Source organism: Schistocerca americana, chromosome 2 (assembly GCF_021461395.2).
Source record: "Schistocerca americana isolate TAMUIC-IGC-003095 chromosome 2, iqSchAmer2.1, whole genome shotgun sequence".
NCBI lineage: Eukaryota > Metazoa > Arthropoda > Insecta > Orthoptera > Acrididae > Schistocerca > Schistocerca americana.
Genome location: NC_060120.1, coordinates 180,505,499 through 180,530,690, shown reverse-complemented (window position 1 = coordinate 180,530,690; position 25,192 = coordinate 180,505,499). Strand labels below are relative to the sequence as shown.

Below are 25,192 nucleotides of genomic sequence, written 5' to 3'. Positions count from 1 at the left end.
CTTCTATTCTGGATGCAGCAAACTTTCTTGTAAAACACCTAATTGTATAAAAAATTTAGAGGAAAAACCTACATAATTTACAGTAAAATTTTAATCTACACTGTGAGGCATCTATCAACACACAAGCAATAACCAAATTCAGTACAACATAGACACATGCAATTAGTGTATGTGCCCCCTCCAGGAAGTAACCAATCACTTCTTCAGAATCGAGAAGTATGTCTTCTATGTGGATTTTGAAATTCTTTTGTCTGATAACATCCCACGTTGCTTTGCATTTGATGGAAGTATCTTCCATGTACTGTTCACAAGCAAGTTTTTGGTCAGGGTTGGGGTTCCGAATCTCAGTCGGTAAAATCGGAACTATTAAATGATAACTTTGTTGTCTGTCTGACTGTTACAAACACTTTTACTCAGGAACAGGTACAGGTATCAAATTAAAATTTATGTCAAATACTAAGGTCTATGCTCCATTGGCATCTAAGCCAACAGAGTCAAAATATACAGACATTTATGCCACGTATTTCAATACTCACAAACTCACTCATCAAAACCTACAGCATACTTCCCATTGATAATTTATAATTCTATCACATAATAATTATTTTTTTAATTTGTTGTCTCTCTTTTAAAATTCCCTTCCCTCAGGAACACATAGAAGCAAAAAGGTTGAAATTTATGTCACATACTACAGTCTATGGTCCCTTGGTAGAGTAAATAATTTAAGCTTCTAAGTCAATCAATCAAGAGATATGGCCATAAGCTAACATCCAGTAACCCATCAATTAATAAAGAGGTGCTACAAATGATTTACTCATTTTCAAAATCTTATATTTTTCAAAGTACAGGGTGAGCACAAAGTCTTGCCCTGATTATAAAAATTTATAACAGGATAATCATTTGACATAATAAGTTATATTTGATGCCATTACATAGGTTAGTGTTACTAGTTTTTCTTAAGACCACTTACCTTAGTAAACCTCAATATATGCTCGCTTGGTAGCTCGGAAAGTCGAGGCGGTATTCCAGTTCCCGCCAGGTGTTTTGCAACTTGTGTTCTGTCACAGTACCCACAGCAGCTTGTATCCTAGCCTCCAGTTCGTCAACGTCAGCAACTGGTGTGACGAAGAGTCTGTCCTTGATACGGCCCCAGGAAGTAAAGAGGCTTAATGTCTGGAGAGCGGGGTGGCCGGGAGTTGCACCGTGCCTTCCAGTCCACTGATCTGGACATTATTCCCCTCTCCAGACATTACACCCCTTGACTTTTTTTTCTGGGGCTATATCGAGGACAGAGTCTTCATCACACCAGTTGCTGACGTCGACAAACTGACGGCTAGGATACAAGCTGCTGTGAGTACTGTGACAGAACACATGTTACAAAACACCTGGCGGGAACTGGAATACTGCCTCGACGTTCTCCGAGCTACCAAGGGGGCATACATTGAGGTTTACTAATATAAGTGGTCTTTAAAAAAAAAATTTAAAAAAACTAGTAACACTAACCTATGTAACGGTATCAAATGTAAATTATTATGTCAAACAGTTATTCTGTAATAAATAGCTATAATCAGGGCAAGACTTTGTGCTCAACCTGTATTACATGTACACCCATGACTGGTACATGAATAGAGCCATAAACTCACCAAGTTTGCATTGAGCCCACCAGTTGAAGGTTACGAGTGCAATGTCTTCGCAAAATAGTGACAAAGCAAGAAAAAAGTTTGTGTGTGTTGGAATATGTAAGATGTTTATCTGTTATAACAGTGCAGCATACATTCAGAAGGAATTATGGAAAATAGATCAGAAGGAATTATGGAAAATAGAGCACTGTGCACTGGTACTGGCCCAGTTCTCTCCGTTCCCCAGGACACTTGACCTAACACCATGTGACTTTTTCTTTTGGGGATACATTAACGACCATGTTTAGTAAACCACCCTCAGTGCCAAGAATACCTGAACAGCTACAAGAACACATCAATGCTGTTGTGGTGACCATCAACAGGATGTTGCTACTCATGGCACGGAATGAACTTGACTACTGCTTGGACACTTGTCATGTGACCAGAGGAGGCATTCATCGAAGAGTGCAAAATGTAAACTTGGTGGGTTTATGGTTCGCTTCATGCACCAATCATACTTGTATATGTAATGCTTTGGAAAATATACAGGGTGTTACAAAACTATTCATTCAAATTACTACAGGAGGTAGAGAACATCAAAATACATATATTTCGTTATGTTATATATGGTGCCTGACAGCAATGCTAGGAATGATTCACACACAAGGTAGTACAGCATGTTAATTACAGCAGTAGGCATAATTCGTAACACTTCAGGCAGGGGGGTTACCTTCGTAGTCTTGGATGTTTTTGAATTTAGCATATGTTACAATTCAGGAGTAAGTAAGAAACACATATTTTATTCTCCACAAAAATTCCTGCCCTGAGACACAGGCCGCCAAAGATGACACTGCGAACACCATTTTGAAGATGCGAATTTCGGAACAAGTTTTTAAATGCTGTACCTCTGTAACCTTTTTTAGGATAGGTAAGATAGAAAGATGTCAAGTTCTACGAGAGGTCAGGATTGAAACAAATCTTCAGTTTAGGAAAGAAATTAAACAGCACAATTCTAGCACATTGGATCACCAATCACAGCTGTCAATTATAAATTTTCACCAATCACCTGAAATTTTATCTCCACCAAGTTGTATCTCAGTCCTAGGTAATTGCATTGATGAATTAAAGTCACCCAACCCAGTTGACATAATCTGCCTCTCTGAACACCATGTGACCACTGGTATAGGAACTAAGCCTAAGCACAATGAGAAACTCAGGCAGGAGAGTACTGCAAATGTTAGAATAAGGAAAGGTTCTCATAAAAGTATAATTAAAAATAATGTAAGTATATTTCATCAAAATATTGGAAGTTTAAAGAATAAAATAGATGAGCTTCTGGTTTGTTTAGAAGAGTTAGAAGCTGAGGATGAAATAGATATACTATGCCTGTCTGAGCATCACGTTGTTACTGATATGGATAAGGTAAACGTAAGTGGATATAAGCTCTCTGCAAATGTAATGAGAGAAAATATGGAGAAAGGAGGAGTTGCCATATATGTCAAAAGTTATCATTGTGCAAAAAGTATAGAAACAAAAAAGTTTTGTGTAGAGAAACATATAGAAGCATGTGCCTGTGAGCTTAAATTAAATAAAGGCACATTTATAATTGTAACTGTATATAGATCCCCATCAGGAAATTTTCATCTATTTCTGAAAAATTTGGACTCCTTGTTGTGCTATCTGTCAGACAGGGGGAAGCAAATTATTATTTGTGGGGACTTCAATGTAGATTCTCTGAGAGAGGGTAATGGGAAAAATGACCTTGAAGTATTACTCGGTTCTTTCAATTTGACACCCGATATTGATTTTCCTACTCGGGTGGTAAAAGATAGCAGCTCACTGATAGATAACTTCTTTATAGACCAAGATAAGTTTAACCAGATAAATGCTCAGCCTGTTGAGAATGGTCTTTCTGATCATGGTGCACAACTAGTTACTATATATGACGTAGCTCCATTCAGCAATACTAAACAGTCCTCCAAAGTAGTACGTTCAGTCAACGATTTAACAATTGCAAATTTCGGGGAAAGCCTACAGCAGTTAGACTGGGATGAGGTGTACCGTGAACCTGATGCCAATTTAAAATATAATTTATTTCATGACATTTTTGTAAATGCATTTGAAAACTGCTTCCCCAAGAAAATAGTTAAATATACTCGTAAGAAACCTTGTAACAAACCATGGCTTACTAAGGGTATAAAAATATCTTGTAACCGGAAAAGCAAGAAAGAGTAGTGACCCAGAAACTATCAAACACTATAAAAACTACTGTGTTATATTAAGAAAAGTTATTAAAAAATCCAGAAGTATGTGTATCATGTCTGAAATCATCAGCAACTCTGATAATAAAATTAAAACAATTTGGAATATTATTAAAAGAGAAACAGGTCAACCAAGAGCACAAGGAAGACAGTATTACCACCAAATTGAATGAAAACTTTACGAACAAAAAGTCAGAAGTTGAAAATATTTTTAATAGTCATTTTCTAAATGTTGTGGATATAGTAGGATCCAGGTGTTCATTAGAAGATTCTAGGCTGTTAATGGAAGAGGCCATACCTATGCAATTTGATACAATAGAAATCTCACCCACTTCTCCCTCTGAAATTAGGAAAATAATAAACTTGCTTAAAAGCAAAAACTCACATGGAATTGATGGCATTTCCAGCAAAATACTAAAAGCTTGTTCTCAACAGATAAGTAAGATTCTCAGCCACCTGTGTAATAGTTCTATGAAACAGGGCATTTTCCCTGATAGACTGAAATATGCTATTGTTATACCTTTGCATAAAAAGGGGGATAGATCTGATGTCAACAATTACCGTCCAATCTCCCTTCTAACAGCTTTATCCAAAATTATTGAGAAAGTAATGTATTCATGAGTAGCTTCACATATCTGTAAAAATGAAGTACTAACAAAATGTCAGTTTGGTTTCCAGAAAGGTTTTTCAACAGAAAATGCCATATATGCTTTCACCAATCAAATTTTGAATGATCTGAATAACCGAACACCACCCATTGGGATTTTTTTGTGATCTCTCAAAGGCTTTTGATTGCGTAAATCATGAAATTCTGCTAGACAAGCTCAAGTATTGTGGCATGAGTGGGACAGTGCACAAATGGTTTCATTCGTACCTAACTGGAAGAGTGCAGAAAGTTGAAATAAGTAGTTCTCATAATATGCAAAGATCAGCACATTCCTCAAACTGGGGAACTATCAAGAATGGGGTTCCACAAGGGTCAGTCTTGGGTCCTTTGTTGTTCTTAATATATATTAATGACTTGCCATTCTATATTCATGAAGAGGCAAAGTTAGTTCTCTTTGCTGATGATACAAGTATAGTAATCACACCTGACAAACAAGAATTAACTGATGAAATTGTCAATACTGTCTTTCAGAAAATTACTAAGTGGTTCCTTGTAAACGGACTCTCACTGAATTTTGATAAGACACAGTACATACAGTTCCGTACAGTGAATGGTATGACGCCATTAATAAATATAGACCTTAATCAGAAGCATATAGTTAAGGTAGAATATTCCAAATTTTTAGGTGTGTCCATTGATGAGCGATTAAATTGGAAGAAACACATTGATGATCTGCTGAAACGTTTTGAGTTCAGCTACTTATGCAATAAGGACCACTGCAAATTTTGGTGATAAACATCTTAGTAAATTAGCTTACTACGCCTATTTTCACTCATTGCTTTCATATGGTATCATATTTTGGGGTAATTCATCACTGAGGAATAAAGTATTTATTGCACAAAAGCGTGTAATCAGAATAATAGCTGGAGTCCACCTAAGATCATCCTGCAGACATTTATTTAAGGATCTAGGGATATTCACAGTAGCTTCTCAGTATATATACTCTCTTATGAAATTTGTTATTAACAACCAAACCCAATTCAAAAGTAATAGCAGTGTGCATAACTACAATACTAGGAGAAAGGATGATCTTCACTATTCAAGATAAATCTAACTTTGGCACAGAAAGGGGTGAATTATACTGGCACTTAGCAAATAGTATCAAAAGTCTGACAGATAACCAACAAGTATTTAAGAAGAAATTAAAAGAATTTCTGAATAACAACTCCTCCTACTCCATAGAGGAATTTTTAGATTAAAAAAAAAAGTTGTTATATTACCTTAAGTATATTGTTAAATTAACTTAATTACGTCATGTATTGGAAAATTTGACTCGTTCCACATCATTACGAAATATCGTATTCATGATCCATGGAACTAGTATTAATCTAATCTAATCTAACAGTTCTAGATATTTTGTTAGAGTTTTTTTTATTTGAAAGATAATTGCTTTATGATTACAATAGTATCCTCCATTTGGACAAATCTGTCAAAAGTTCTTTTACTGTTGCCTTTTGAACTTTTTTCTTTATAATTTAAATTTAATGTTTTTTTTTTTTCCCGAAAATGCCAATCCAGAAAAGTTAGATTTTTTTTTGTTGTTGTTGATTAGAACCATGTTGTACTTTACTCTCTGTAAAGGAGAGGTTCCACTTTTAAGTTGGACAGGTTTTATTTTAAAAAATCATTTTTTTTTTAACTTTGAATGGTAACATACATCTTCACTGAAATCGTTTCTTACTAATTTTTTTGTTACAATGCTTATTTCTATTGTCTTTGTTGCAGTTATTTCTTACACTTTGTTGTAGTTTCTTGTCAGTTTCTTGTTGTGGTTGTTCACTGCTGGCTTAGGTATTGTAGTTGTTCAACGCTAATTTGTTTACTGAAGAGGCTTCTAAGAAATCTGAGACCATCCAGTGAGTTCCGTGTTTTCATGAGGAATTTGCCATTTGACACAGTTGCAGTGGGTTTTGTGAAAAGGACTGTTTGAAATGTCTTCTGACTGGGGCCACAGGAAAGTGAAGTGTGCTAACTTTTTGCATATCCATAAAAGAGTGATACATAAGACAAACATAAATAGACTTCATTCAGGTTGGGAATAAGTGTTCTTATTTGAAGACTGTTTCAATGTGAAGATGTTTCCAGTGATGGCTTTTTGTGTTCTAAATGTTTTGACACAATAACAACAATGATAGTATCTGGACAAGGTGAATATGGTGCAAATGATGCAGATTTTGCATCAATAGAGGAAGAACTAAACACCCTGAATAAGTCAACTACAGAGGTAGGTGTTAGTCCTGTTAAGAAACCGTGGTCAGTGAAGTCGAGTCATAAGCTCAAGGCATCAAGAAAGCACAGAGAAATTACTAAAGCTATGGGCGAATACACTACAGCAAAACTGACCACACTCTTCAAAGCAGAAATTCCATCTTCAGAAGAAAATGAGCCAAAGCACTCTTGCACCTCTTGCCACGAATTTTTTACAAATATCAATTCAGCTGTTGAATATTGTGCATCCTACAGTGAAAAGGTGCAAGTTTTAACTATTATTCCAGAGACATTTTCAAAGGAAACAATTTTGAACCACATTCCATCAGTATCAAAGTATATGGTAGACAAATCAGGAAATGTGAGGCCTGTAAAAGGAGTCTTTGGAAGACCAGATCCCTATTATGGTCATCCTGTACAAGCAGCTCAAGTTCAAGTAGTGCAGTCATTTTATCTGGAAGATAAAGGGACTGTTCTCACCGGAGTGCCAACGAAAAAGACTATAACTGTAACAGCTGAAGGTCAAAAAGTTGTGAAAGTGAAGAGGTATATGACTCGCAGTATTAAAGAAACTTTTGCAATTTATAAGAGCAACTATACAACTTCACATATTGGAAGATCAAAATTTCATGCACTACGACCTAAATGGGTAGTTCTACACCCACCTAGAGATGTCTGTTTATGTACACACTGAGCGAATCATGAACTTTGTGTGGTAACTTTGAAGAACTTACTGGAGCACATGACATAGGACACCTTGGTTGGGTGTGTGAAGTCATTAGTAGTCTGTGACGTAAAGCGACAGACTTGTTTGTTTCAAGAATGTTGTGACTGCCCTCGAAACTTTACACACACCTGGCCTGGAAGATACATAGCAGGTAACTCTGCAGAAATTACACATGTGACATGGGAGGAAAATAAACTAATTAAGAACACTGTTGCCTTTGACAGTTTCATTGATGAACTTGGTAAATGATCAGTGAAAGCAGTAACACACCAGCATCTAAAGAAATTGCAACAACAACTCATTGCAGAAGTGAAAGGGTGTATACAGGCTGAAGAACTATGTTTAGTGCTGTGATTTTGCTGAGAACTCGTCTGTAATTCTCTCATAAGAAGTATGAGGGTATCATTGGAGTAATGACCAGGTTTTAATTTTTACAGGAGTGACAGATCTTCAAAACAAAACCACAAGTGTTGCAGTTATAAGTCATGACACAGGACACGGCTTAGCACGTGCTTTGCTAGTAACGCGCAAAATTCTTCAACTGCAAACAGGGGCAGAGAAGATCGTTATTATTTCTGATGGTGCTCCTAGTCATTTTAAAAATTGTTACCAGCTGTTTGAGTTGAGTAAGTCACTTGTGCCAACTGACTGGGTGTACAGTGGTGCTGGTCACGGGAAGGGGCCTTGTGATGGTGTAGGAAGGCCTGCTGAAGCACCATAATCTTTCCAGACCAAATATAGCTGTGATTCAGAATGCTGAGGATTTTACGAGAGTCATGAAATCTTACATATCCCACAGCCCCATTCTTTTGTCCAATGAGAAAATCGAAGAATTCCGCGAGCAGAAAAAAGATGAAGGGTCCAAACAAACTACTACTGTGAAAGGAATTCAGAGGACACCTTCTGGACTCAAAGTGATGTGCGAACTCATACTGCACGCACTTTAAAGAGCAAGAAAGAAGAAATTTCGTTCGTTTGGCCAACACCTCAGAAACAGCAGGAAGGGGGATGTTTGTGACGTGTGTATGACTGTGACTGGTGGACTGCAGAGATTATAGACGTGAGTTACGAGGTAAAGGAAATTGTAGTGAACTTTATGCTACCACGTGGACCAGCTGCTGGATATAGGTTTCCAGCTGAAGGACAGCAACAATGCCATCAGTGCTCACTTCCTATTCACAATTTTTTGAAGATTGCAAGTGCTCCACTTCCTATTGGTTCAACAGGAAGGCATCCCTCTATATCAAAGGAAGATACTGAAGCAGTGGAACACATTTTTAGTTCCTTGACTGGCCAATTTCAGTACAAAATAGAGTGCGCAGAAGTTGTATAAATTGAAACATTGAAGTCTTTGGACCTTTCACATACATTGTGGAACCATTTAAAATGCCTGAAAAATGAGTCTCCTACACATTTTTCAAAACTAAAATTATGTTAAATAAGGCTAGTTTTTGATTTTTATGAGCCTGATGTGTGATAATGTGGTAATAAAACATGTTTTATGTATGGAAAAAAATTCAATTGTTTATCAAACCTGTTCAACCTAAAAGTGGAAGCTCTCCTTTTCAGGGAATGTAGAACTATATGGTACTAATCAACAACAAAAAATAAAATTTTTATGGATTGGCATTTTTGGAAAAAAAAACAATAACATAAAATAAAATAATCTGTGAATTATAAAAAAGTTCAGAATTTTATAGTAAAAGAACTTTGACAGGTAAGTCCAAATGAAGGATTTCTTTGTAATCTTAAAGCAATTATATTTCAAATAAAAAAACCAACAAAATATTTAGCACTGTTCCAGAGATACAGCATTTTAAAATTTTTTCCAAAATTCGCATCTTTAAAATGGTATGCGCAGTGTCATCTATGCAAGGCTGTATCTCAAAGCAGAAATTTTTTTTGGAGAAAATAAAAAGAAATACGTGTTCCTTAATTAGTCCTTCATTTTAACATAGCTAAATTCAATAACATCCACAACTATGAAGGTAAGATTTTTTCCTAGCCAGCCTGAATTGATATGGACTATGGGCCCGTTGACTGTCGTGCCAGTTTGAAGATCCCTGACACGTCTGGAATGGTACCAACAACAGCAATTCTAGCAATGAGGTCTTCTTCTGTTTCCACAACAGTTTCATACAGCAGCTTCTTCATACAAGAGGTCAGGTGACCACAGTGGCCGGGCTGATCCATCATTTCCAAAGATGTCTCTCAGATGATCACTCACTACAATGCTGAAATGGTCTGGCACCCCCTTGTGCTTTGTCTAATATGACAAAGTACATCCTCCAGCAATTCGGGCAACACATGTTCCACGAAGATGCGATATCTCCAACTGTTGAGGTGGAATGGATGAATGTATGGTCAAATCAACCTATCACCAACAATATTGTCCCACACTGCCAAATCGCTTTTGATGAGCACTAGGTTGAGTACCTCATGGACTCACGTGTGCCAAAACATGTGAATTTTGTAAATTGAAACAGCCTTCACAAGTAAACAAAGCCTCCTCAGTGTACAGGACCTCAGCCAGAAATAAGGAGTGCAGGGCAGTCTGTTGTAAAAATCACTGTGCGAACTGCACGCATTATGGGAAAAAATCTTCAGGCGCTAGTGCTACCACACACTGAAGATGGAAAGGATGAAGCTACTCATCATGTAACACATTCCACACAAGGCTATATCCAATGCCAAGGAAGTGTGCACTATACTGTCTGCTCGAAGGTGGATTGTCTTCAATTGTCTTCAACGTATTGCAGAATTTTATCTTCCATTTCGGGAGTTCGCACTGTTTGATACCTATCTGTATCAAGCATACTTGCATAGAAAGTGATTGTTTCGTGTAGCACGCAATGCAGACATCTGAATGTCTGGTGTTGTGGCACCCTTTGCTTGAGAAAGCACTGTCAATACTCTTTCACTGCAGGTAGCACATTTCCATTCACAGAACCATATACCAGATGCAGGTCAGCTTGTTCAGCATAAGTAAACCACTAGATGGTCACTGTTGTCATCACAAGGTGCTAATGACTGCAACTGAATTGGTACTTTTACAAGAAAGTCATTGTTGTTGTCACAAGGCGGCGATGCTTGCAAATCAATAGGTGTGTTCCCAAGCACACCTCTGAGCCAACCATCCACACACAGGGCAGTTTTGTGTGTCAGTACACATTTCCAATCCACAAACTGACAGCAGCTTACATCAGCACCACTAACAAAATGTTCCCTAATGTTACAAGTTGATTTCAGAGACCATATGTGCCTTATCAAAATACATTTGTTTTGATGGTCTCTACCTCCTGCATTAATTTGAATGAATAGTTTTAGAACACCCTGTGCAGCTTTGAAGATGAATGAATTGTTCATAGTAGCCCCATAATTTAGCCCTGTATATTCATCTTTCAGCCCTCTTATCCATTCAACACTTACTGTTGACTGATAAGTCCAATTTTGAGCACTGTTCACAGCAGAACATTAAAAGTAGAGATTCACGATCTTCCAGAGCTCCACTAACAAGTCTGGAATCATACATACCCCTTGAAAAATATAACCATGCACGCATAATTCTGTGTGAGTTGTTGTTCGTATAGATCTTAAGATATTAAAAAAATGTTCTTATGAAAAGGATAGATTGCTACTCACCACATAGAGCAGGCATTGAGTTGCCGACAGGCACAATGAAAAGACTGTTAAACAGCGAAGCTTTCAAACAAAGAAGTCCTTCAGAAGTAGGAAACACACACACACACACACACACACACACACACACACACACACACACACAAGCACAACTTGCACACACACGGCCACTGTCTCAAGCCACTCGGGCCATAGCAGCAAAAGACAATGGTCATGTGTATGCGAGTTGTTCTCGTGTGACTGTGCATGTATTCTCTATTTCCAAAGAAGGCCTTTTGGCTGAAAGCTCAAATGTGTAGTAGTCTATTCATTGAGCCTATCTGCGACTCAATGTTTCTATGTAGTGAGTAGCAATCTATTCTTTTCATAATACTGTTGTTATTCCATCCTGGACCTTCCACTGTTTAAAAAATGTTCTTGTTTATATTCTTCAGGGTTTTGGCTGTACTAAGTCGAAATTGTGACATGTAGTGATTCCGATTTTTGATTATACTATTTTCATAACAACTAGTTCAAGTCTTGAGAAAATGTATTTACCAGGGGTGGCTTCAGAGGTAGTGCCACTGTGCTGTAGCACCACTTGTATAAAACGGGAAGAAAGAGAAATCTATGTGAACTGTGCATAAAACATTATTTCAGAGTATGTATTTTCTGATTTGAAGAGACGCGTTTCGCTGGGCAACTCCAGATTGGCACCATGTGTTCTCATAAAAGCTGTGTGAAAGGCTCGGCCATTGGTTTCTACATGCTTCTTATGGCGGTGGTGGAGCCATAGCCAGTCTGACTCAGAGCTTTACGTTCTTTCGGCCAGAGACAGTAAAGTGCAGGACCAATAGAAGCACGATTGCCATCTAGCAATCATGTTAGAATAAATCAGGGCACAGATTTCTTGTAATCCAGTTTTACAATCTTTCTGCAAGTTAATGCTAATGCATTCCTAAATGATAATTAATGCTTAATTAAACTGAATACGGAAATAATACACTTAAATATTGTTACAAGTAGTTATATGTAACTTAATCTAATTATGTCCTTAGATTTTGAAACTAAGAGGCATTATTTCAATGTTGGTGTATCTCATAACGGCAGCACTATTGTCACAGAAAAAAAAAACTAATGTATTCACCATATATTGAGCATCTGTTTTCCAAACAAAGGTTTAGTATTTCTGTTTCTACTCACTACGTTCGTGTAATACAGTTCTGTACAAACACGTTGTAGTTGCTGCGAGGTCAGGTAATTGACCATATGTAACTGTCTGCACAGTGTTATCTGTATGGAAAAATTCAGTTGACTGCGAAAAAAGTAAACACGAACAAAGTAAATGAGTTATTAAAAATGCCATTTAGTGAGAGGACTCTCAGATAAAAAAACACCAGGTAGGCCACTCTCGAATCTGAAGCTGTAGCAGCAAACAAAAAAGCAATCCAGAAATTTACCAAAAGAAGAAATGGATTTGTGATTGTGAAGAAAGCAACGCTGCATTTGTTTTCCTTGTGTGTCATTTGGGGGAGATGTTCATTGGTTTATGACCGGAATAACTGATATTGGGCGTATATGGTCTAAAATGAAATGTCAAAGTGACACATAAATAATGTGCTTAGTCTTTCATTCCGCAGAAATTAGATTCACAATATAGACTAACAATTGAAAGCCACAACAAATGTGTAGAAAAGAATAGATATATATTGAATTTAACTGTAAACTGTATTCGGTTCTGTGGTGCTTTGGAACTGGCTCTCAGGGGACACGATGAATCTGATGCCTCTCAAAATAAGGGGATTTTTTGTGAGCTAGTTCAGTTCACTGCAGAAATGGATAAAGATCTTCAAGTACATCTCATTCAGGCATCAGTGTGCAAAGGCATTTCTAAGACTGTTCACAGCAAACTACTGCAATGCACATTGAAAGTGTACCATGATGAAGTTCGTAAAGAAATAAAACGTGCCGATTATGTTGCAATAATGGCGGGTGGATGTACAATTGTGATTGCTCATACTATAGCTGAGAGTATTCTGAAAGACATTCATTCAACCATTAATTGGCAATGATTGAGCAAAACTAATAGCTCAGATTACAATGGTGCAAACGTTATGAGTGGCAAGTCGAACGGGGTTCAGAAATTAACTAAAGACAAATATTCAAATGCAAAATACATGCATTGTTATGCGCATCAGTTCAACCTTATGTCTACAGCAGTCTCTGTTAATCATAAAGCCTGCAACTTTTTTGCACATCTTTCAGGTAATTCTTCTTTCTTTTCTAACTCACCACAGAGATCAAAAGTGTTGCATAGCATATTTCAAAAAAGCTTGCCGCGTGTGTGTGATGAGATGGAATTATCATTTGCGAGTAGTAAAAGATGTTTTTGAAAACAGGGAAAACTCTTATTATTGTTCTGAAACAAGTGAGAGCATAAAACTACCTTCTACTATTGAAAAAGCCGGTTCATATAAACAAAGACTGCAAGATAATGAATTCATTTTCTTGCTATCATTTTTCTGTAAGATAACGCCTCATGCAGTCATATTTTTTTAATCAGCTTCAGAAGAAGATAACCAAACTGACCACAGTGATGCAAGACAACCAGAACTTTGAAGCGGTAATGCAAAACATCAGAGATGACATTGACTCCATCCTTAATGAGATTAGTTTTGAAAATGACGAAACGATGCCAGCCCAGAAGCCACCGATTCTTGATGGGCATAAAAAAAGAGAGAGGTGCTTTGGAAGTGTGTACTGATGCCGTTCTTTCTGAAATAAAACTACATTTTTAGCTCACTGGATACTTCATTGCAGCCAACTTATTTTATGTAAATCAGTTTGACAAATACATCACAGATTTTCCAGACAAGTACCATGAAATTAAAGACACCCATATATTTTTGGAAAAAAAAAGAAAAGATTGAAGAGTGAGCTTCAATTCTTCTACGCTAGGCCTGAGTTGAGAGCCGTTTCTGGAGCAGTTCCATTCCTTTCGCCGATTCTACAGGGTGAACTTCGTGACCCATTCGATGAGACTGTTGTTGTTGTTGTTGTGGTCTTCAGTCCTGAGACTGGTTTGATGCAGCTCTCCATGCTACTCTATCCTGTGCAAGCTTTTTCATCTCCCAGTACCTACTGCAACCTACATCCTTCTGAATCTGCTTAGTGTATTCATCTCTTGGTCTCCCTCTACGATTTTTACCCTCCACGCTGCCCTCCAATACTAAATTGGTGATCCCTTGATGCCTCAGAACATGTCCTACCAACCGATCCCTTCTTCTGGTCAAGTTGTGCCACAAACTTCTCTTCTCCCCAATCCAATTCAATACTTCCTCATTAGTTATGTAATCCACCCATCTAATCTTCAGCATTCTTCTGTAGCACCACATTTCGAAAGCTTCTATTCTCTTCTTGTCCAAACTATTTATCGTCCATGTTTCACTTCCATACATGGCTACACTCCATACAAATACTTTCAGAAACGACTTCCTGACACTTAAATCTATACTCGATGTTAACAAATTTCTCTTCTTCAGAAACTCTTTCCTTGCCATTGCCAGTCTACATTTTATATCCTCTCTACTTTGACCATCATCAGTTATTTTACTCCCCAAATAGCAAAACTTCTTTACTACTTTAAGTGTCTCATTTCCTAATCTAATTCCCTCAGCATCACCCGACTTAATTAGACTACATTCCATTATCCTTGATTTGCTTTTGTTGATGTTCATCTTATATCCTCCTTTCAAGACACTGTCCATTCCATTCAACTGCTCTTCCAAGTCCTTTGCTGTCTCTGACAGAATTACAATGTCATCGGCGAACCTCAAAGTTTTTACTTCTTCTCCATGAATTTTAATACCTACTCCGAATTTTTCTATTGTTTCCTTTACTGCTTGCTCAATATACAGATTGAACAACATCAGGGAGAGGCTACAACCCTGTCTTACTCCCTTCCCAACCACTGCTTCCCTTTCATGTCCCTCGACTCTTATACTGCCATCTGGTTTCTGTACAAATTGTAAATAGCCTTTCGCTCCTTGTATTTTACCCCTGCCACCTTTAGAATTTGAAAGAGAGTATTCCAGTCAACATTGCCAAAAGCTTTCTCTAAGTCTACAAATGCTAGAAACGTAGGTTTGCCTTTCCTTAATCTTTCTTCTAAGATAAGTCGTAAGGTCAGTATTGCCTCGCGTGTTCCAGTGTTTCTACGGAATCCAAACTGATCTTCCCCGAGGTTGGGTTCTACTAGTTTTTCCATTCGTCTGTAAAGAATTCGTGTTAGTATTTTGCAGCTGTGACTTATTAAACTGATTGTTCGGTAATTTTCACATCTGTCAACACCTGCTTTCTTTGGGATTGGAATTATTATATTCTTCTTGAAGTCTGAGGGAATTTCGCCTGTTTCATACATCTTGCCCACCAGATGGTAGAGTATTGTCAGGACTGGCTCTCCCAAGACCGTCAGTAGTTCCAATGGAATGTTGTCTACTCCGGGGGCCTTGTTTCGACTCAGGTCTTTCAGTGCTCTGTCAAACTCTTCACGCAGTATCATATCTCCCATTTCATCTTCATCTACATCCTCTTCCATTTCCATAATATTGACCTCAAGTACATCGCCCTTGTATAGACCCTCTATATACTCCTTCCACCTTTCTGCTTTCCCTTCTTTGCTTAGAACTGGGTTTCCATCTGAGCTCTTGATATTCATACAAGTCGTTCTCTTATCTCCAAATGTCTCTTTAATTTTCCTGTAGGCGGTATCTATCTTACCCCTAGTGAGATAGGCCTCTACATCCTTACATTTGTCCTCTAGCCATCCCTGCTTAGCCATTTTGCACTTCCTGTCGATCTCATTTTTGAGACGTTTGTATTCCTTTTTGCCGGCTTCATTTACTGCATTTTTATATTTTCTCCTTTCATCAATTAAATTCAATATTTCTTCTGTTACCCAAGGATTTCTACTAGCCGTCGTCTTTTTACCTACTTGATCCTCTGTTGCATTCACTACTTCATCCCTCAAAGCTGCCCATTCTTCTTCTACTGTATTTGTTTCCCCCATTCCTGTCAATTGTTCCCTTATGCTCTCCCTGAAACTCTGTACAACCTCTGGTTCTTTCAGTTTATCCAGGTCCCATCTCCTTAAATTCCCACCTTTTTGCAGTTTCTTCAGTTTTAATCTACAGCTCATAACCAATAGATTGTGGTCAGAGTCCACATCTGCCCCTGGAAATGTCTTACAATTTAAAACCTGGTTCCTAAATCTCTGTCTTACCATTATATAATCTATCTGATACCTTTTAGTATCTCCAGGGTTCTTCCATGCGTACAACCTTCTTTCATGATTCTTAAACCAAGTGTTAGCTATGATTATGTTGTGCTCTGTGCAAAATTCTACCAGGCGGCTTCCTCTTTCATTTCTTAGCCCCAATCCATATTCACCTACTATGTTTCCTTCTCTCCCTTTTCCTACACTCGAATTCCAGTCACCCATGACTATTAAATTTTCGTCTCCCTTCACAATCTGAATAATTTATTTTATTTCATCATACATTTCTTCAATTTCTTCGTCATCTGCAGAGCTAGTTGGCATATAAACTTGTACTACTGTAGTAGGTGTGGGCTTCGTATCTATCTTGGCCACAATAATGCGTTCACTATGCTGTTTGTAGTAGCTTACCCGCATTCCTATTTTCCTATTCATTATTAAACGTACTCCTGCATTACCCCTATTTGATTTTGTGTTTATAACCGTGTAGTCACCTGACCAGAAGTCTTGTTCCTCCTGCCACCGAACTTCACTAATTCCCACTATATCTAACTTCAACCTATCCATTTCCCTTTTTAAATTTTCTAATCTACCTGCCCGATTAAGGGATCTGACATTCCACGCTCCGATCCGTAGAATGCCGGTTTTCTTTCTCCTGATAACGACGTCCTCTTGAGTAGTCCCCGCCCGGAGATCCGGGGGGACTATTTTACCTCCGGAATATTTTACCCAAGAGGACGCCATCATCATTTAATCATACAGTAAAGCTGCATGCCCTCGGGAAAAATTACGGCTGTAGTTTCCCCTTGCTTTCAGCCGTTCGCAGTACCAGCACAGCAAGGCCGTTTTGGTTATTGTTACAAGGCCAGATCAGTCAATCATCCAGACTGCTGCCCTTGCAACTACTGAAAAGGCTGCTGCCCCTCTTCAGGAACCACACGTTTGTCTGGCCTCTCAACAGATACCCCTCCGTTGTGGTTGCACCTACGGTACGGCTATCTGTATCGCTGAGGCACGCAAGCCTCCCCACCAACGGCAAGGTCCATGGTTCATGGGGGGATGAGACTGTTAAGTTTTCCAAACTGCTAATCATGAAGCCTATCTCAACATCAGAAGCTGATCGGCGCTTTTCAATGCTCAAGGCTGCGTGGAGTGGCCGAGCAATTAGAGGCGCCGTGTCACGGACTGCGCACCCCCTCCCGAATTCACACACATTCGAACATTTTCTCAATGCTCAAGAGAATTAAAACGTCCCCACGAAACACCATGAAAGAACAACATCTGAGTGCCGTAGGGATACTATCCTGTGAAAAGTCAATCATGTGTAAAATGAACATTTCAATCTGAGGTGACAGATTTATCTGCCAACAACAAGGAGCAATGAATCAATTTACAATATTGTTCCTACTAATTATTTTGAAGCAGTCTCCCCAAAGTCATGGAGTTGCTACTTTTGGTGAGTACAGTGCTTTTAATTTTAAATTTTGGTAATTTGATTAAATTTGCTTCGCAAAATACAGATTACAAGTTCGAATAATTTATACGTGCTCTATTCTCTCTCATACTGGCAATCATGTTGTAGTGGACAGTTTTCTGGCAGTCAACCACAAACGTAAAACAAACGATGAGTTTTGGCTGTTGAGGGAATAAGAGCAAGTGGGGGTACACGCCACGCCTCCCTCTCACAGGGCTGGCAGTCTACATCCGTGTTCTGTGCTCCTGAGAAGGCAGAACCAATGTAATAATGTACATCTGGATCGCTGATTCCATCTGGTGTCGTGAGAGTCATATTCAAACCCTGTGACAGAGTAAGATTGCTCTCTCCACTCATTTTAAAATAAGAAAAGGAAACGACCAACAACTCAAAGCAAAGCGGAGCACATATATCATTCAGTAACAGCTAGAGTGCAATTGTTAGCTGACATTGGTGTTGGTGTTGTGTGGTAGTTCAGGCCCGATCTCCACCAGTATCTTAAGCAACTATACATCAAAACACCCCTTCTTTTATGACTGCCATGTAAAAGTGACTAAACATACCCTGTGAGGAGTGAAGAGTTCTGTTGTTGACATGAGTGCACACTTGTGCATTTGTGTGTGGGAGAGAGATTTTCGGAGTTTGTGCTACTTTTTACATCTCATGCAGACATGCGAAAAAGATAGCTAAAGCAACCCCCCCCCCCCCCCCTCTCCCTCTCTCTCTCTCTTATACAATTACTTGCTATCACGTTCTCCAGGATTATATCAATCTCTTACTGTGCATAAGAATGGTACTGTTGTAATAAGTGTTTATTTCTGTTTCTCTATATGTTTTGTTTGATATAATATCTTATGCAATATGTAAGGCCTTCTTTTTTTTTTTTTTTTTTTTTTTTTTTTTTTTTTTTTTTTTTTTTTTTTTTACACAACCAATGTAATGCCTCAGCAGCTGCCACTGGTATTTACATCTCACATTTAATATCTGTCCCTACATACATAAGCGAACAATAGCGGTATTCTCTGCAGTCATTCTTTCATTTCTGCACATAGTGTCCCAAAGGAATAAACTCAAGGAAGACAAAATGCTGCCTATCATCTTAAAGCCATTGTTCTGACAGACATAAAACAACATTTTCAGGAAATGTTCTAATTCTACTATTTTGATTATAATGCAGCAAATATTTGTTTGCATTACAGTAAGAGATTTATTTTTAACGTTTTCCCTTTCCAGTGTTACTTTTAGCATCGAGCTCAAGTGCAAGATGTTAACCAACAGTTTTCATGGACAGTTTTATTTCATTGTAGACTTTCTTTAATTATATTGCTGACACGATCAGCTATGAACCTTTTCCTTCACAGTTTAAATGCATGCCACGCTTAGTGTGTAGATTATAATGAAGCTTATTTATATCCAACTAGCTTATTGCCTGCGCCTACAATGGTGAATTAGTATGTCACATGTACCACGAGTTTCAAAATGAATATAGGGGTTTTAAGGCTTTATAGTATTTATTAATTCAACTTATAATTATAAACAATGTGAGGGTTATTTCAAAAGTTCTGCACACTGTATGACAGAACTGAAGAAAATAATTTATTTTACAAAATATTTTACACACCATCCATGTAATCTCCATTCTTGCTTATGACATCTTCCCAACGTTTTGGCAACTCCTGTATTCTGGATGGGCACCTTCATTGTTGAGCTGTCTTGTTACTTGGCTCACCTCATGAAAAATGAGGACATAGCAGCAAATATGTCAGGCCTTCTTTGATGAAATTTCAGGCACAAAGCATTTTGCAGAAACAGCTCGTAGAATGTGCCTGTCTCAGACAACCCCTGGGGCACTATTTGTAGCTATGACTCCATTCATGTCATACACAAAGATCTTCATCAGTTTCACCTTTGATCGTTGGCGGCAGAATTTTTTTGGGCGTGGAGTCAGAACTTTTACATTGTGATGACAAAACTTCAGTTCTGGGTTAAATTTCATATACAGGTTTCACCAAATCAAGTACAACAATCCTTTTCGGAAACTGTTCTCCCTCTCTTGAATAACACTGAAGCAATTCTTCTGTGATTCTTTTGCGCCCTGCTTTTTGCTCTTCACTCACATCATGTGGAATCCACCTGGCAGCAATTTTCTCGCCTTTAAATTTTGCATTATGATTCTGTGAACTGAAGTGACGCATTCTGGCTTCATATGTATTTCCTCACAAGGTTTTCATCAATCCTCTTGAAATTTCATTAACAATAACCTAAGAGGTGTAGTCTGTTGCAGCTGATGGCCTTCCACTTCTTCGGTTGCCCTCAGTGCTTACCTAATCTTATTGAAAAAGAGCAGACCACTGAGATACTGCAATACGATCCACTCTACTATTCCCATACGCCTCTCTAGGCATTGTAAATTTCCATTCTGTTCTTTCCAGGTAGGTATTTGATTTTGATGTAAGAACACTTGTCACTATGCATAATCCGACCTGACGCAGTTTCAGCTTCCATTTTAAAATGTAATCACTCATGACATAGCCACACGAACCGGCAAACACATATACTAGCATCACACCTAAAGTCTCATTCATAACCGACATGAACTTTAACTTGCTCATACCATCGTAATAGTCATGCATCCCCAGTGTGCGAGACTTTTGAAATGACCCTAGTACATCAAATGAGTTATCTTCAAATACCTGTGTGTGCATGCACTGTTTTCCAACGTCTTTCGTTAGAAAGCTCTAATAGCAAATTGGTGAGTAGTGAAAAGAAAGCTATTTGTGTTTTACAGTTTGCAAGGACTGAATCTGTTGTTACAGAGCATTGTGCATTCTGTGATTAGTCCCACTGTAATCTCCCAAGTGATTACAACATCTGTAGATGGTATTATCAGTTGAAGATACTGGCTGTCTTTGCAAAGGCAAGAGTACAGGACGATAGAGAGTGGCTGAAGACAGAGTTGAACGACTGAGAGTGTTTCACTCACAGCCCCAAGATATCAGTTCGGAAGGCTAGTAGTGAATCAACAATTCCAGTGACAACTATGTGGATACTTTTAAGGAAACGCTTACAACTATGTCCTTATTATTTGCAATTGTTACAAGCTCTAAAGCCTACAGGGTACAGTTTACATGCCAACTTTGCAAACAAAATGCTGCTGCATGACGAAGATTTTCTGGATCACATCGTCTTTAGTGTCAAATTGACATTTCATATAAACAGAAATGTGAACACACATAATGTGCACATCTGGGGTCAGCAAGTCCCAACAAGTGGCACAACTGCAACGAGACTCGCCTAAACGGAATTTTTTTTGTGCCCTGTCCTGGTGGAAAGTTTATGGCCTTTTCTTTTTCGGTGAAGTAACAGTAACTAGTGTTTCTTATCTTGATGCACTAGAACTCTTGACTCTTTCCCCAATTGAAAGCAGCTGAACCACAGAACACTATCTGGCATCAAGACAGTGCCCTGTCTGCCCGGCATAATTCAGTACCCGATTGGTTAAACAACATTGTACCCAAATGCTAGACTAGCCCCATGGGGCCAGATGACAAAGCTTGTTTTGTATGGCTTCTACATTCACCCAAGCTGACGCCATGCGATTTTTACCTTTGGCAGCTCAAAAAAAATCGTGTGCATGTGTCTCCGCTACAAACCGATCTATCTGACTTAAGAAAACAGGAGTGATCAAGGTTTGGGAAGAACTCATTTATCGACTCTATATCAGGGCGTATACATGGATAAGGAAAAAAAAATTCCCGGATTTTTCCCGGATTTCCTGGTTGAAAATACACTTTCTTCTGGGTGAAAATACACTTTTTCCATGTCAAGTGACAGTATACTTTTCCTCGGCACTGTAAAATGTGTCAATCCTTTATATGGGTTTTATACACCAACGTAGAATATACTGGCACTTTAGAAAACGAAACTCAGGGGGAAAAAAACACATTTTGGAAAGATCTTTGATGTGCAGCAACACGTATGCTACATATTTTCGTGTTATGAACACATAAATTCAAATTCCACCAAACACCACATGTTACTTTCCGAAGCATTGAAATCAAGATTGCGACGCGCTTTTGTAAGCCAGTCATAGCTCATGTCATGTGATCTCGCCAGCTGATGACAGCATAGGACATGTGATGTAGTCAGCCAATAGCAAGATCAGACTTAAGTAGCGCGCACACACAAATAAGAAAAGTTAATGGTTTAAATTAATATACATAGTGTTGCTACAAGAAAAACAAAGCTTTCACATATAATATTAGTATCTAAGATTAATAAGCTGCAAGAGAAGCTAGGCTTCCACATATAATGTTGATCTTTTTTGCACATGTTACACTTTTTTAAGATACATCACACAAATGTGCCAGTAAAAATTTTAATAACGACATAAATGTCTGATCTTCTGGGCTCGAAATTCTTCTAGATGGTCGTCCTCAAAGAGTTGATTTTTAAATGAGAGTCATACGCTCTGTGATTTAAGAAATTCATCGTACATTCTCGCATATAGTTCATCTTGCTTAAAAGGAAATTTACTTTGGAAGTAACACTTTTCAAACCACCATTCGTAATATTTTCCCGTGACCTGTTAAGAAATTGGTTTGTTTGAGCAGTTGCCAGAGAGTGCCAGATAAGAGGTGTCACCGCACTTGCGCAGCTACAATGACGCAGGAAGCCCGTACGTTTGTATGTGTAAAATATTAAAAGATCTTGCATTATGTCATAAAAGAAATAAGACATCAGAGGATACTTCAAGACCATCGAAAGTCCATGAGCCATACTAAAATGCATAATTTGGCTTAAAGTGCACGTTCATATGTCCAGACTCGGATGTACACTTTCTTGAGTACCAGTACTGTATTATCTCATGTTTGGTTCTTTATTATGGCATAATGCCATACAAGCTAGAAGATGGAAAATGTGCACCTGAAATGCAGCGAACAGTTGAAACTAGCCAACAGAGCGAAGTTAAAACACTTCCTTTCAAATAAATTGACTGCCTCAGTGCAAAAAATTAATAAAAACCAAATCTCTTTAACAAACCGACAAAAATAACTTCATTGTGCTGCAAGGCGATTAATGCTTGACTGTCATAAAGGTTGAAATAAAACCTGAAACTAATAACATATTTTAGCCTTCCGTAACTATGCGAACATATTTTAATTCATTTGATAGGTCCCGGATACAGAAATCCGTTTTGTTTTCATTTAATGTGAGATCAATAAATGAAGAGGAAACAGCAAAATCACTAAACGTAAACACAGGTCACGTGGAGACTACCCACCTCCCCACTTCAACTCAGACTGCTCTGTGCATCAGCCCCGGATCTACGATATTTCCAAACCGGGGAAATATTAGATAGTGGCACCCAGCCACACATCTGTAGCCAGAAGCGGGAGAAGATACTACTCATACACGACTCAACTGCGCATGCAAAACAGCCCATCCGCAACTGTTCAAACGAATCTAATGTAAACAACTGTCACGTCAAGCTCATCAGAGGCAATTTGTTGTTAGGAAGCATTGCATAGTCTTCCTAAAGCCTTTGACACACTTTGCTGTTGGCAGACACTTGTAGGAGCACTGTGTTTTGTTGTTGTATATGGAGCATTTCCTTTGCGACTTAAGTTGTTGTCCCCCCCCCCCCTCTCGTTCATGTTTTGTTGCTGCAGTATTATTCAGCAGACGTGGGTACAGTAATACACTTTGAGTATTGGTTCTTACAAGTCAAAATCACAAAAATTTAACTGAAAACTAAAACAATGAAAAATTCTCGGAATTTTAAAAAGTTCCCGGGTTTTTCCCAGTTTTCTCCTGGATGAAAAAATTCCAGGGTTTTTCCTGGGTCTCCCAGTTGTCCCAGGTCGTATACACACTGTGTATGTGTCATGAGATGAATGGTGCTCATACTGAATACTTGCAAGAAAAACTGAGTTGCTCTCTTTCATCTGAATTATAATTTATAATTGCAAGATAAATGCAGTAAATGCTACAAAGCTGTAAAACCTCCTTATTCATTTTGAAACACCCAGTACCTCACACAGGCACCTGTACGATTCTCCACTGTTTTACAATTTGTGACTTGGGAAAGGATGTTAAATGTATCTGAGGTATCATGCCATGTGACACAATCTTTGACGCAAAACAAGCTGACAAAATTATTGGCTTGCTACTGTTTGACTCACTGAACAACAAAAGTTGGAGACAGGTTGCACTTCACACTTTTAAAGTACCACAAGTTAACCAAGTGCAGGAAAGAAATACCAATGGATTGTAGTGGAACATTTTTACATGTCATCCCATCTCCTTAGCAACCTCAACCTTACGGTTGATAGGGGTACCTTACTCCCACAATATTTTTATACAAAAAATGGCTGATGTGTATACAAAATTTGGGTGAAATTGCTCCGGCATTCCTAAGTTATGCCTTTAGCTCAATATTTTCACACTCAATCTCATCCTTATGTATTTGCTAAGTTTGGTAGCAACTGCTTCATGCATTTGTGGTGTAACCTATCACTCTGGTATGTGCAACTCTATATCTAATTAGGTGATGAGTGATGGTCATAATCATTAAATCATATGATAATTTAGTGGTTAGAAACAGAAAGCTTTTTGTGGAAAGTCCAGGATGGTATAACAACAACATTATGAAAAGCGTAGATTGCTACTCACCATATAGAGGAGACAATGAGTCGCCAACAGGCACAAGTTGTGCTTATTTGAATATTTGTGTGTTCTTGATTTCAGGAAATGGCCTTTTGGCCAAAAGTTTAAATGTATAGCTGTCTTTTTGTTGTGCCTCTCTGTGACTCAACATCTCTATATGGTGAGTAGCAATGTATTCTTTTCATAATACTGAACCTGTTTTTTTCTCATCTGTTTCGCATGTGACAAGTATATGGACCGACACCGTGCATCTCTGCATTGTTACCATGAGTTGTGGTACTTGCATGGGCTTTGTGTAACGTCCACAATTTGGTGTCTCAGTTTGGAGTAGGATGGTGCAACACCAAATAAATGCATGCACAATGACAATTCTGAGTGTCTCATGATAGACAGAAGACATCCAAACAACGGTCAAAAAGTCTGATGTCAAGCTTTACAGACGAGCAATGTTCTCTGTTACTAACTTTTGTGAAACTGTACATTGGGATATAATATATAAGAAGTTGTTGAAAGAGGAAGTACATTGTATTCACTGGTAGAAAATCATGAATTGGTTGATGTTGATCATATTCCAGCACAAGCAGAACTGCAGCACTAATGAAGCCCCTCAACTCTGCAGGCATGGTCCAAGAAGAAAATTTATTTACAGGTACAGCAGATCATAATTTCAAGGA

General features: G+C 38.2%; 1 protein-coding gene across 12 annotated transcripts in view; it reads right to left on the bottom strand.

The window, feature by feature from the left end:
- LOC124596602 (protein bric-a-brac 2-like) overlaps positions 1–25,192 on the bottom strand; it is a 528,908-nt gene that overhangs the window by 464,195 nt on the left and 39,521 nt on the right. The window lies entirely within an intron of this gene.